This window comes from Schistocerca americana, chromosome 9 (assembly GCF_021461395.2).
Source record: "Schistocerca americana isolate TAMUIC-IGC-003095 chromosome 9, iqSchAmer2.1, whole genome shotgun sequence".
Taxonomy (NCBI): domain Eukaryota; kingdom Metazoa; phylum Arthropoda; class Insecta; order Orthoptera; family Acrididae; genus Schistocerca; species Schistocerca americana.
In genome coordinates, this window is record NC_060127.1 from 63,442,883 (window position 1) to 63,458,665 (window position 15,783).

Below are 15,783 nucleotides of genomic sequence, written 5' to 3' on the forward strand. Positions count from 1 at the left end.
GCCAAATGTGTTTCATTCAGCACCTCTCTATCTATAGTCCTATGCTTTTGTTTTACAGTTATTATACAGTAGTCTGTTTCCTTAGAAGTTTCTTTAAGTGGCTGTGTACCATGGGGTGTTCCTCCAATTATGAATTGTTCTACTCTGTACATGTCTATACAATGCATGTCAACTGTTCTTTTAAACATGAGCCACAGTTCCTCTACATGCTACTGCCCTGTGCTGAGGGTTTCAAATATCTCATTGAAATATGACACCCTTGCTTTTCTGTCTAATGTACTGAACACATGTATCTTTATACTTGTTTTAGCTGTATTTTAGTAAACATTGTTGCCATAACCGCATCATGATCACTAATACTAGCTTCAATGTGACCATCCTCAGACAGGTTAGGTGTGTTTATGTTGCTATTAGATCCAATATATGTCCATCATGAGTGGGGTTCCAAACTGTCTGTTGTAGGTAGCTTCAGAGAAGGCATTTTGTAATTTTTTACATGCCAACACTAACAAAACTGTAATTTTCCCAGTTGATTGTTGGATGATTAAAGTCTCCACCAATGATTACAGTATGATTGGGGAACTGTGCAATACACAATTAAGTGCATGGTAGAGGATTCATTGACTCACCTACAAGCTATTTCTCTGCCATTATGCTCTTAACAGTGTATGGGAAAACTAACTCTTAATCTTTCAGAGTGAGCTGTGATTTATCTTATTTTCTCCCTCAGTTCCAACAAAATATTTTCTCATTCTGAGGAGAAAGCTGATGATTGAAATTTCACGAGAAGTTCCTGCCGCAACAAAAAATGCGTTTGTTTTAAAGATTTTCATCCCAATTCATGTATCGTATTCATGACACTCTCTCCCCTATATCATGATAATACAAAATGAGCTGCCCTTCTTTGAACTTTTTCAGTGTCCTCCATTAGTCTTATCTTAAGCAGATCCCATCCGCACTGCATTGCTCTAGAAGAGTACGGAGTCCTGCCAGTAAATCAGCCTTCGGTTTGCTTTCCCCACAAAGTTACGTACATCATCATTCCAACTTAAACAATGGAAATCATTGAGTGCAGTGGAAAGACTGTTACACATTAAAGGTTTCAGCCAAAGCCTACTTTAGCAAAGAAAACACACACACACACACACACGCGCACACACACACACACACATGTGCCCTGGCCTTTGATGGGCTAAGACAAAACTGCGAGCGGACTGGAATGGAAAGAGCTGGTGGCTGGCTCCGCATAAAGATTCCTCCCATACAGCCTTGCCATCTGGGAACAGTGTATCTAAAGTGACAAGAACTCCCGTTCCCAAAATGCTGAAGATCTCGCCAAGGCCTTCACGGTCCGGCACTATTGCCTGGACCTAATCTGCAAACATATTTCCCCTGTCATTTCCCCACACACCCTCAACCCTCCCACCAGGCCCAAGAGCCAGCTAGACAACAGCGCCCCCCAATACCACCATGGATTGGAATAACTGAACCACATGTTATGTTAGGGCTTTGATTATCTACCATCGTGCCCTAAAATGAGGGACATCCTACCACAGACCCTTCCCACCCCTCCTAAAGTGGTGTTCCATTGCCCAACCAACCTCCACAACATCCTAGTCCATCAGTATGCCACTCATAATCATAACCTCTTGCCATATGGATCATGTCCCTGTGGAATGCCCGATCCACCTGCCCAGCACTTCCTAGTCCAGTCCTGTCAGTCTTATCTTATGCCATTAAGGGCTGAGCCACCTAGGAAAGCAGCCATGTTGTATACCAGCACTACTGTAACCATTGCACGGCTTTTTATATGGGCATGACTAACAACCAGCTGCCCACCATGATGAACGGCCAAGAGCAAAGCAGATCACTCTGTGACACAATGTAACATGCTTGATTTCAATGGCTACTGTGCGACCGAAGCCATCTGGGTACTTCTTTCCACCACTAGCATTTCTGAACTGTGCAAATGGGAGTTATTCTTCCAAAACGTTCTCTGGTCCCGAAACTATCCCATCCTCAACTTAACAGTAACATACTGTTCCTACACTGTCCATCTAACTGTTTCCACACCCCTGTCCTATTATCCCTTACCTTTCCACACTACCTTAACCTTTTTGTGTGCCAGCCTTTGCCAGTGCACTTGTCTGTCTTTTTCCCCTTCCCAGCTCCACTCCTTTTCCGTTCTTCTCCTCATCATCTCCCCCCCCCCCCCCCCCCCCCAAATATTGGAAAACCCTATTTCGTGACTCGACTTTAGTGGTGCTGTCATCAGTTCATCACCACTGTTATCACGCAGTGGATTTATTAATTACATCTTGCCATTGGTTTACTTTACAAATGACCATACTCTCTTTGAGTTTCTTGCCAGATTTTGAGGCAAAGTTTCATTGTGGAAACTATTAAAAACATCTTCCAATGAAATTCGCACTAAATTCCGAATTTCAGTAAAACTTCACCAATTTTGGGGGTTTTGCATTCTTGTAAATTTAGCATGCTGTTTTCATTGCTTCTGTAGCCGTGTTCTGGTCTGTTTTGTGTACCATGGACAGTCAGTACCATCCCTCATAAATTTATTTGGTGTACATATCGCAATTACTGTCGATTCTGTTTCTTTGAATTTAAACCAAGGTCTGAGCTTACACAGTCAGCGAATGAGTGGAGACTGTCTTAGGGATACAGTTACCATTTTATGCCCACCACTGGTACTGAGTCTTGCCCAAACTGTCTTGCAAGCAGATTCAGTTTCTGTCTCTGAAGATTTGCAACAAACATACCACCTCCATTTGCCACTAGCCCGTCCTTTCAGTATACACTTAAATTTCCCCAAAAACTTATTGCTATCAATTTCAGGTTTCAGTCAGTTTTCTGTATCTAGTATAATGAGAGGACTGCTTTTCAGGAGTGTTTCAAATGTTGTTACAAATGCTGCAGCATTTAACTACAAGGATTTTAATATTCTTGCATGTAGAGGACATCCTTTTGGATCTTACATGTATACTTGTGGGTCTCCTACAGTTGTCATTCCATGGACTGGACAGTGTGTTGCGTAATCAAAAAAAATCTTAGTGTGCACTTCACACACAGTCATCCACCTGGGTAGCAGCATCTGATGTGTAGTGCAGCCTGGTTTGTCATGGAACATACGAAGTCTCTGGTTCAGTCCTTTCACTAGACTCAGAACCAAAGGGCCACAATCGTTTCTGGGGAAAATGCTGTAAATTGTGAGTTTTGTTGAAACTCCATGCACAAGGCTGGTCTTCCCAATATTAGTTGCCTGTTGCTGGAATGATCAAAGTTCTGGACCCAGATTACAGGTATTGTTTGTTGCAACACGCTTCACAATCTGCAGTTGGTTGCATCTTGTTCCCTCTGTGGGTGCTGGAATAGCCTCTACAAAATGTTGAATGAGGCCTCCAGGCTGGTGCAGTGTATCAGTTGAGCTAAAAATTACTAATTCCCTATAAGAATTGAACCAAGTACAGAAAGCAATATTTCTATTAAGGCACCAGAAAAAAGGTACCTAGTTTTCTAAAGCTTTTTGAGGTTCATTAGTCTTTAAAAAATTGAAAATAGCATTAATTTACTGTAAATGTAGATAATGAGTATTACTCGAGAAGGAAAAACTACACGTAACACAATGTGTTAGTTACAGTAACTAAATCACAGATGCTGATTTGCTACAAATTAGATTGTGCCCAGGATAATAGCAACTTTCAAAAATTCTAAAAAATGTATGTTTATTTGAATTCATATACACTAAAATTCGAGTTGATGTATTCTGTGTGAGTAACTGTGAATCACAAATGCTGTTTTTGCTATGAAATCCACAGCACTCATACTGGTAACTTAGGAAACTTTTCAAAAATGTAGTTTTGTAAGCATCTGAAAATTCTTAAAGGTAACCTATTTCTCACACAATTATACAATGAAATTAATTAATGATTGTTCTGAACAAGGATAGTTTTACTGTTCTCAAAAATGTAAAACAGCACAAATAAGTTTAAGCCTACAATTGATGACAACAGTATGGCTTTATTGCACCACTCATAAATGTTCCAAATTTCGCAATATATCACAACACAAATGAGTATTGATACAATCAGTGGTGGATTATGTAGAAGCGACACGAATAGTGAAACACGTGAATCTAGACCTACACATCGGTACAGGGTCTGGCACATGCAGTCTCACACAAAGGAAAATTCTGGAGTCAGCTTTTACATATAAATAAATATGCAAATTGCACAGATTTTTCACTTGGCTGATTCTGTGGCAACTTCTGCACTGGGATCAGTTACTCTCTGTCAAAATCATGAAAATGTGCAGCATCAACGAAGCACGTCTTCTGCCTGAATCAGCTAACAGTGCAAATACTACATGCAGGCTGGCTGGCACATTGCAATAACAATCATGTGAAGAGGATAGATTGCTGCGCAAAAAATTGAGGTGGTGTTGGATGGTATACAGGGACACTGAAAAAAGCCTGCTATATATTGTTTCAGTTATCGGACTAAGTCTTAGTCCTTCATCAGATGTACACAAAACAAAAAAAAACACACACACACACATGTGGCTGCTGTCCTCTCTCGGCACTATGGCCCATCTGCAGTAATGCCTTAGCACTTGGAGGACAGCTTTTTCAGTTTGCCTTTGTGCCACTCAGTGCCTCATCTATGTGGTGAGTAATAGTCTGTCCAATTCATTGATTGGTGACTCCATGGCGTGTTGTGTGCACCACGACCAAATAGTGGATAGAACTGGAAGGAAAATCAGCATTGGCCGTATTTTGTTGTTTTTTTGTAAGCAAAATCGATTTTCGGTGACTTAGTGACAATCCTCAGTGCTGTAATATACAATTAAAATTGGTAGGCACTGGTATCAAGCTATAACCACAAGCTTAGAGCGATCACATAAACTGGGTCATTTAGTGACCGTCCTCAGTGCTGTAATATACAATTAAAATTGGTAAGCATCGGTATCAAGCTATAACCATATAAACTGCTCAGTTTATATGATCACTCTAAGCTTGTGGTTATAGCTTGATACCAATGCCTACCAATTTTAATTGTATATTACAGCACTGAGGATGGTCACTAAGTGACCGAAAATCGATTTTGCTGACAATAAATCAACAAAATACAGCCAGTGCTGATTTTCCTTTCAATTCTGTCCATTTCAGTGAACCATCTTCAGTTGAAAGTTTGTGCAAGTACAATGGATACCAATTAAGAGAAAGTAGAAATGCTGCCCGTTTATGGAGAAAATATGAAGCAGAACAGTGGTTACAATAATGTATTCTTATCTGCAGTACAGGTAGGAGTAGTATAGTGCTGTAGTACTTTTAAACAGTGTGTTGTGTCCAGTAAGGGCAGTCCTGGACTAGAAGTTTCATAATTATTATGTTTTTGTATTTTGGGTCAAAGGTTTGCCCACTGCTACTCGAGCAGGGAAACTCTGCAGAGAGCGATATCCTAACAAATACACACCTTTTTTGTCTTCTTGTGACACTGTTGATCGTGACCCGTCCGTTGGATCGGTGCATTAAGCCTGGCGGGCCCCTCGGTGCAATTAAAAGAGTCGAGTAGGCTTTGCATCATCACTGGGTTTAACCCACACTGTTCCCCACAGATACGCACTTGACACTTCATCAATGGTTGGAGGAAGGTAACAGCAGGCCACCTCCACTAGGACCTCACTTGGAATTCCTCACAGGATTCCTACATCTGCTCCTCGACACTCGTTTCCTGAACATGGGTCTCTTATGTTGCGTTATGTATATTAACATTAATCCAGTGCTTGCTTACCTCTGGGAGCTCAGCTGAAGACATGTCTTGTAGAGAATATACTCTTGGAATGTACTTCGTAGGGTTTACTGTGAGAAAAATATGGGATTTCTATGTTAACACCACACTGTTTGACTCTCCTTGTTAGCTGTAATGGCAAAATCAAGCCTAAGTGGATGGTTGGTATTTGTGTAGTAAATAAGTTTTCACCTTTTCCTGTAAGTACTGAAGATTCTGTGAAATTAGGTGACTGTGTTTTTACTTTGAGCTATGTTCCATGTCAAAGCTTTGGTGGACGTAAATTTTATAAGATTACAATTACTGACCATATTTTCAACTGAATTGGTGGCATTCCAGGAAGATCTTCAGGTGAAATTGACTGCATAATCAGTGTCCACTACTGAATGTATAGATTTATATTCAGTAACTGTACCTGGTTATCATACCCTGAATTTGGCTGTTTAAGACATACACAGCATCATTTTAGGTGGAAGAGTGGCTCTTTCACAGTACCATTCAGGACTTCGATAATTTTTGGCAAAATCTGCATAAATTTGGTTGATTGGTTCTGGAAACATTCAACATTTTTACAAAATTACTCTAAAAGTTTCACAACAGGGGTATGCAAGACGGTGCCCAGCAGATGATAAGTCATGAGGACATTCTGAAGCTGGCTGCAATACAGCCTGTCAAAATATTACAGCATTTGGATGATGGCACCCTGCTGAATACATGTCATTTCAATGAGGAGGATTTCTGGTCAACAGAGTACTGGATTACCAACAAAAAAATCAAATACTGGTAAGTCAGAAGACAAACAGGAAAACTGGAACGCGAGTAAACTACTACAAACAGCAGTCGGAGCCAAGACTGACACAAAGCCAGTACTAACCCCAGCTGCAAAATTTTGCATGCCAAATATCTCTGTAGATGACAGAGATTGAAAGAATTATGATAAGCTGAAAAAAAATTATTGTGATTGTTAAGGATGACAAAAATTTAATTATAAGGGGCATTGGAATTCAATAGACAAAAAAGGAGAAGAAAGAAAAATAATAAGAGAATATGGACTGAGGGAAAGGAAGCTGCCTGATAGAAAATTGCATGCAGCATAATTTATTCATTGTTAACCTCCATCTAAGAATTGTGAAAAACAGTGTATTCGTGGAAAAAGCCTAGGAACAGTGGAAGGATTCACATTGATTTTGTAATGGTGAGCCAGAGATTCCGAGACCTTATTTTAAACTATGACATTTCCATTGTTCATGAACAGCAAATTAAAACTGAAGAAAATGCAGAGAGAATTAGGCAAAAGAGACCATAAATCACCAAAGCTATTCTGGGTAGTACTGCAGTTTCCAGGGCACATCTGAACTTCTTTTGTTGTTGTGGCGGTATTACTCTCTTTGACTTCAAAAAATGACAGAACAAATTAATGGAGCAAAATCAATAAGAAGAGACTAACCTAATATATAATTAACAAACTGAAAATAAAATTGTACAAATTGGCAGTGAAATTCTACGATTAGGTGTAAAGTTAACGATCATTGTGTACAATGAGTGTCTAATTACAGCAAGGAGTTATGGACTTAGAAATTGTTTGAAATGTCTGAGGCTTATTTAGCAAGCAGTGAAGAACTGCATGATGGGAGCTGATGGTAAATGTCTGAACGGGAACCTAATGGAAAGTGAGTATATGACATAAGAAATCAAATGAGAGTACAATGTTTTCGATGGTGCTGAGCCACAGTCTTCCAACATTTTTTGAAAGAATAAAGTGCCATTTGACTGTGTATTACTGTATTCATCTTATGTGCTATCTATATTTGGGCTTTTATGCCATTATTGAGTACAATGCTAAAAGTTCTTAGACCATTAACACATCATAACATATTTTACAGACTATAAGATGTTATGGACTATAATATGTACCTTAATTCTTAAGCAATTTTTAAACAAATTACATTTTTATTATTAGATTGCAAAGCCAGACTGAAAAAGAAGTTATTTGTTTATAGAACTGAACTGATCTTTAAAATCCCTGAAAATCTTCATTTTCTAGTTTTGGCCGTTTTGCATTCAGTCCTCTATTTGCAAATTTAGTCTTCCTTATTTTTTTTTTTTTTTTTTTTTCAGTTCTTTACTAGCTCACCAACTGTGAATGTTTTATTTCTATTGGTGGAAGGTCGAAATGCCTCTCCATATTCTTCTGCATATGCTATTACTTCCAATTTATAGCCCGCATCATGTGAATACCTTTTATTTTTTTCCGTTACAAAACTAGCTACTATCAAAAATATTGTGCTGTCATAGGGTAGACAGTGTTGTTCTGGGTTTGTGATGGATCGGCAGAAGGGTAACATTGTTAGTAAGCTTTTGAATGCCCACAACTTACATTTGTTGCAGTGATGCACTGCTGCTTCCAGTTAAGTCCAGTGTTGCCAGATAGAGAAAGATGGGCACAGCATTGAATATATGGCCATTTTTAAGACTGGCAGGAATTTTAAATCAAACACTGGACATTTTTATATTAATTTTGAGTATAACATGCACATGAATTTTGGAGGGTATTTTTTGAAAGAAAGTGCATCTAATAGTCCATAAAAAACTATATCTGTTAAGATAGTCCAAAGCAGGTAAACAAAACTAACACATGCCTTGCAGATGTAACAGTCATTGGTCTAAGAACTTGTAGCGTTGCACTCGATAATGGCATAAAAGTCAAACTCTAGATAGTACAGAAGATAAATACAGTAATACACAGTCAAATTGTGGTTTATTCTGTCTTTAAAAAATGTATGCATGTAGGTTGGTTTGGGTTATAAAGGGACCAACCAACATGGTCATCAGTCCATTTTTCCTCAAGCAAACAAGTCTCAAAGTAAAACAATTACCAAAAGGAGTTGGGGAAAGTAAAAGCCCATAAAACCAATGGGAAGCCATGCCAAAAGACAAAACAAAAGAAACAAACCAAAGGGAAAAATGTACACTAAAAGGAAAAGTAAAGGAAGGTATTAAAATCATATACTAGGTGGTGTGGGGTGGCTGATGACAAGAATAAAAAAGGAGCCACTCACTCTGCAACATACTAAAATCGCCAGCTTAAAAGACAAGGTGAGATGAACACACAGGGAAAAGACGAACACCAAGGCAAGCAAAATGCAAAGAAAGAGTGATGAAGAGGTAAAATGGAGGAAGGGTGGAGGCCTGGGAGAGAAGGCCAGATGCCCAACCTTAGATTGTGCGATAAAAACCCCCGTCACAAATAAAACGTAGAACTAAACCAGCCATGTGAATCTTTGTTGCCCAACACTGTAGGTAGGATGCTGGGAAGGTTAAAAGTCCGCCACAGAGCGACTAAAATTGGGCAGTCCAATCAGATGTGGACAGCAGTCATGTGGGAGCGACACCGAGGTGGATTCTCGCAACAGAGAAGGTGAGCATGTGTTAGCCAAGTATGGCCGATGCAGAGCCAGCAGAGGACAACAGAGTACCTGTGAATGGATGACTGCCACACATTTGTTGTCTCCTTGATAACATGGGGTTTATCAGGTGTACCAAGGGTGTGCCATTCAGTATCACAGGTCGTGAAAACCTTATGGTGGAAGACTGATCAGAGATCAGTCTCTGGCAGGCTGATCTCCAGAGTTGGTTTACTGGTAGCCTGTTTGGCCAGTCTGTCAGCAAGTTCATTGCCCAGTATCCTGACATGTCCTGGGGTCCAAACAAAGGTTGCTAAACGTCCACTGTGACCGAGGGCATATACAGACTCCTGGATACTCATTACCAAAGTTCACATCAGCATTTCAGATGTGCCCATTGTGCTGTATGCCATGGGACCAATGATATTTCACAAATATTCTTATGATCATGGATTGATCCTTAAAGTGTTTGGTGATTGGGTAGTGCATTTTGGTGAATTCAAGATGCTCTAAATGAACAAACAGATGCATCCGATAGGTTCCTGTATCATTTGCAGGTGAGAATTGGTGGCAGATTTGACAGGAAAGATGCAGCCAGTCATGGTTTTTTGATATACCTCATAGTCTGTCATTAACGTGTGCTGCCCAGTCATCTTTTAGCACACTTTGAATATTGTCTCTATCCTCATTCTATTATCAGGGCTCCTCTACAATTGCCGAGTGACGGTACACCCTTAGGACACTGATTTGTGTACCATTTCGAGCAATGGGGCTTGCTTTGTGTGCCCGTAGTGTGGCTGCGAATAAATGCACAGACACCATATATTGAACCTATACCGTGCATCCGCAGCAAGAATGTGGTACCTTACGTTGCAATCATGTGACGTGCCAAACTGTTAGTTTGCAGTGGCAAACAGAGTGCTATCTCTCAGGTACGTGTTCTCAATGTTGTTTGCAGTATTCAGTAATATCGTACAAACATTGCACATTTTATATTAAAAGTGGAGTGACAAATTTTCCACACTTATATAATTATGTGCTTTTCGCAGCTCAGTTAGTGAAACATAGGCATTAGCTTGATCCCATGTCCAGTGATCAGCTTCAGGATCTCATGAAGTTTCAATGGAATAAATATAGGATATCTTTATAAGTGAATGTAGCCCTGCTTTCAGTTATGAAAGTTACATATGGTGATTTTTCCTCGTATATTAACCTTTGAATGGCCACATCAGTTTTTGTAACATCAGTGGCCGTGTGGATACTCTGTCAACCAATCATCACATTCTTCAGAGGCACAAAAAATACTGTCTTAATATCCTTAGTGTTGGGAAAAAGAAACTTTATTTTGCTTTTTACATACATAAACATATATTTTAATGTTTGACTTTATTGCTTCTTAATAGATTGTTTTAAAAACTAATATAAGTATCCTACTCTTTTATTAGCAACAAATTTCTAAGACACATAACAGTCTCACATTACACTTGGCCTACCAGTACACTTATTTCGCAATGCACATTATACCTACAGCACTTATTGAATCGTACTGAGGTTATATATTAGATAAATTGTTGTTATGTATAGACAGATTTTAGTCATCCATTTCCTCCACCTCATTGACAGTGTTATGTGAACACTTTTCACGGATGATGGTAAAATGCTTTTTGCACACAAACATCTTACACTGACAACAACGAATTGTGGAACAACATTCTTATTTCTGCCACACACACTGCAGCAAGTCGTCTTTTTGTGTGGAGGCTCTTCTAGTTCCCAATGTTCTTCCAGTTTATAAGGTGTCAAAAATATCTTGAGGCCATTTGGAAGCAGAGGAATGTGGGAACTTGCAACTAAATGAGATTTCATAAGTTTTTGAGACAGCTGTTTCAAAATATCCTCCTTGGTTTTCTTGGGTTTTCTGCACTGGACTGAAACAAAATTTGGGCATTGATGCCAACAATATTTAGTGTAAAGCAAACCATACTGCCATTGTCCACCTTCTAGTTCCATGAGCCACAGAGTATTTACAACATATCTGGTCAACTATCCCAACCCTCCCTTTGTCATGTAACCCATGTTAATGTGTGGTTTATTGGTTCCTTCAACAACTGTACATAGTGCTAAGCAGAATAACACTCTTTTGGGGCACATGTGACACCATTGTGATATCTTTCTGTATGCAAACAGAGAAGACCCAATATTCGTGGATTTCAGCACTAGGAATTCTGGAGGGATTTCCACCCCCCCCCCCCCCCCCCCAATGCAAGTGATGTGTTTCTGCAAAAGTGAGATTGCCAATGGGTAGCTAGTATAACAATTACCAATTCCTAGGGCAACAGCACTGCTTCCTGTCAGATCACTGAAGTTAAGTGCTGTTAAGCTTGTCTAGCACTTGATGGGTGACCGTCCAGGTCTGCTGAGCTCTATTGGCAAATGGGATGCACTCGGCCCTTGCGAGGCCAATTGAATTACTTGACTGAAAAGTAGTGACTCTGGTCACGAAAACTGATGATGACCTGGAGAGCAGTGTGCTGACCACATCCAGTGATGCCTCTGGAATGAGAATGACATGGCAGTCGTTTGATACCATTGGGCCTTTCTTCAGACTGGAGGGTTGGCGGAGAGAGAGAGAAAGAGAGAGAGAGAGAGAGAGAGAGAGAGAGAGAGAGAGAGACTGTCGGACTGACTTATCAATTCCAGTTGGGTTCATTCAGAGTTTCTGCTAGTCAGTGCACAATACCATATGTTTTGAAGCCTTGTAAGGACCATCTTGTTGTGTTCCACAGTGTAACTCCACTGAAGCTCTGTAGGTGGTTTGGTATCACAAATAGCAAAGTATTTCCAGCCCTACTTGGCTGGTTCGTCCTGTATATATTGAAGGAACAAACATCTTCCTCTAACGTCTCATCTATGGTTGCAAACTCTTCCAAACTAGAGCTTTCCTTACAATTTGCAACAAATTTATCAAAATATGCCCTAATCGTTGTTAACTTATCTTCCTCATGATTTTGTGTTTTGTCTCTTTGTCAACAAATCTCACACTTAGGAGGAGGAATAAGAACCGTCTATAAGACATAAGCTCTGAGAATCATCGTGCCAGTGCCATCATTATTCCAAAGTGATTCAATAGTTACTTTATTTCCACCCTTCAAAAGCCAGTCAATAGAAGGGTTCCAGTAAAAGCACAGAAGTCTTCCGTCAAAGTCTCCTTTTCATCCCCCTCTTGGATCATATAGTTTTACCATCTTTACCAGCAACAGACCCATAAATACACTCCTGGAAATGGAAAAAAGAACACATTGACACCGGTGTGTCAGACTCACCATACTTGCTCCGGACACTGCGAGAGGGCTGTACAAGCAATGATCACACGCACGGCACAGCGGACACACCAGGAACCGCGGTGTTGGCCGTCGAATGGCGCTAGCTGCGCAGCATTTGTGCACCGCCGCCGTCAGTGTCAGCCAGTTTGCCGTGGCATACGGAGCTCCATCGCAGTCTTTAACACTGGTAGCATGCCGCGACAGCGTGGACGTGAACCGTATGTGCAGTTGACGGACTTTGAGCGAGGGCGTATAGTGGGCATGCGGGAGGCCGGGTGGACGTACCGCCGAATTGCTCAACACGTGGGGCGTGAGGTCTCTGCAGTACATCGATGTTGTCGCCAGTGGTCGGCGGAAGGTGCACGTGCCCGTCGACCTGGGACCGGACCGCAGCGATGCACGGATGCACGCCAAGACCGTAGGATCCTACGCAGTGCCGTAGGGGACCGCACCGCCACTTCCCAGCAAATTAGGGACACTGTTGCTCCTGGGGTATCGGCGAGGACCATTCGCAACCGTCTCCATGAAGCTGGGCTACGGTCCCGCACACCGTTAGGCCATCTTCCGCTCACGCCCCAACATCGTGCAGCCCGCCTCCAGTGGTGTCGCGACAGGCGTGAATGTGGGGACGAATGGAGACGTGTCTTCTTCAGCGATGAGAGTCGCTTCTGCCTTGGTGCCAATGATGGTCGTATGCGTGTTTGGCGCCGTGCAGGTGAGCGCCACAATCAGGACTGCATACGACTGGGGCACACAGGGCCAACACCCGGCATCATGGTGTGGGGAGCGATCTCCTACACTGGCCGTACACCACTGGTGATCGTCGAGGGGACACTGAATAGTGCACGGTACATCCAAACCGTCATCGAACCCATCGTTCTACCATTCCTAGACCGGCAAGGGAACTTGCTGTTCCAACAGGACAATGCACGTCCGCATGTATCCCGTGCCACCCAACGTGCTCTAGAAGGTGTAAGTCAACTACCCTGGCCAGCAAGATCTCCGGATCTGTCCCCCCATTGAGCATGTTTGGGACTGGATGAAGCGTCGTCTCACGCGGTCTGCACGTCCAGCACGAACGCTGGTCCAACTGAGGCGCCAGGTGGAAATGGCATGGCAAGCCGTTCCACAGGACTACATCCAGCATCTCTACGATCGTCTCCATGGGAGAATAGGAGCCTGCATTGCTGCGAAAGGTGGATATACACTGTACTAGTGCCGACATTGTGCATGCTCTGTTGCCTGTGTCTATGTGCCTGTGGTTCTGTCAGTGTGATCATGTGATGTATCTGACCCCAGGAATGTGTCAATAAAGTTTCCCCTTCCTGGGACAATGAATTCACGGTGTTCTTATTTCAATTTCCAGGAGTGTAAAATCAAGATCATAATCTTCTTCATGACATTGGATTTGCTCTTCCTCTAGATGTATATGTTTATTTCCCTCTAATGGAACAGCTCTATTTCTGATTAAGTTTTGTGATTGCTAAATCATATTAGTTCTTCCTCCCAGTAGGACCAGTCAAATTCAGAATACTCCTAGTTGTTGGAATCATTGTTTAGAAGATTTTCAACTTCTTGCTCTGCCAACCCTTTATGAAACAAGCCCTCAAAGTATGAATAAAAATGAAACTCATTTGATAGTGCAAGATTTTAATCCATTAAAAGTTGGTATAAATTATTAATATAAAAAATTTTACTCACATTAGTGGCTGTGTTGTTGACTTCGTACACCAGAGCATGAACAAAAATAAGCTGCAATTATTGCGAGTGCGCCTTCTCACTACAACTCCAGCAACAATACATGTAACTAATAGAGGTCCAGCTCGAAGATAGATGGAACCTCAAGCAGTCCAACAATAAGTAATAAGAATTCAGATCAAAACGGTGAACTCTGGTTGGCTCAGTCAACCAACGTGACTGTTCGAGGTTTAAACCCAGATAAGATAAGCCTCATCCACACAGTAGTGCATTAAGTTCCGTACTGCTTTTATCATATTTTTAGCCAGTTACTGTAAATTGAATAATTCGCTTTCTCTTTTAGGTGAGGCGCGACATGTACTTGCTATGGGTGAAACCGAGAAAGAGGAAGGGCTCAAAGGGAGTGGCCATTACAAGGAATTTCACAGCTGAGAAGGCAAACAGTAAGAGGCCTACAGGTGCAAACAAATACTAGCCCAACAGTACATCATTTGGAGGCACTGTTACAAGCTGTGACAGTTTGAAAACATCACCGGTAGCTTTTAGTGGAACAAAACCGTAATCGTGTTCCCAGGAGAACAGGGACAGCGGCGTGGCCTGCAGCTGCAGCACAGTCACCTGTGGCCTGCTGGTGAGTGGCAAACACGGCGACTCCAGCCCGAGTCTGGACTCTGGTGCCGATACTCGGGATTTCCGTGGCATCGAGCTCTCCGGCACTGGAGTGAGCAGTTTGAAGTCAGCTCACTGGCACTCGACTCAGTACTGAGAGATAGCAATCACATTGCCTCTGCACCAAAAATGTTGTCAAGGTGTTGAAAAAGCTAAGTATGTGCAACCTTCCACAGGTCAGTGTGTTGATTAAGTTGACACTAAGCAACCAGATATCTGTTATTGAAGTCAGCTTAATGCAACACATTTTGGTGCCATCTATTGTAGCTGGAGTTTCAACTTCAGAATCACAATCAGTGAAGACAGGCTGATCTGTGCTTCATTTCAGAGTGACGATCCAAAAGAAAAGCCGATTGTCAATGTCGTAAATGTATGACGTGGTATTTGATCCCACTGGGTGGAATTTTTGTGCACTCAATAACTGCACATATGTATTGTTGAATGAATTTCTTTTATTTTGGCCAAAGGTCACAAAACTTTTGGTCCTTAGATGAATGGCAGAAATGAAAGAAATTCATTCTACACTTCCTGTACCACTGCATCAATCTGCGGCCAGGTCACAATTTGTTGTGTGTGGTGGTGTTATAAATGCTCAATAAAATAATGGAAAAGAACAAAATGTTGCCCTCTCTGTAAATGTTTGTTCAAAGGATGTTGAAAAGGTGAGAAAAGGATCATGTTCTTGTGGGAATTAAAATCCAAGCAAGTTGTAATATTGTCGCAGAATGTTAGACTTGTCTGGACAAATGAAACAGTGTGTTAAGAGTATAGCATTTTGGGTACTACAACTCTCAAAGAATTCTTTGGTATTTTTCTGTTATTGTACACTGAATATCAGTTAACATTCCTCTGTGGAGTAAGTATTCAAATAATTTGATGTTTATT

At 41.3% G+C, this 15,783-nt stretch overlaps 1 protein-coding gene across 1 annotated transcript in view; it reads left to right on the plus strand.

Annotated features, from left to right (window-relative positions):
- LOC124551206 overlaps positions 1-15,480 on the plus strand; it is a 128,827-nt gene extending 113,347 nt beyond the window's left edge. The window contains exon 7 of the mRNA XM_047126197.1: positions 14,573-15,480. The gene's annotated coding sequence lies outside the window, so the exon portion shown is untranslated. The remainder of the gene's footprint in view (positions 1-14,572) is intronic.
- The last annotated feature ends 303 nt before the right edge of the window (positions 15,481-15,783 follow it).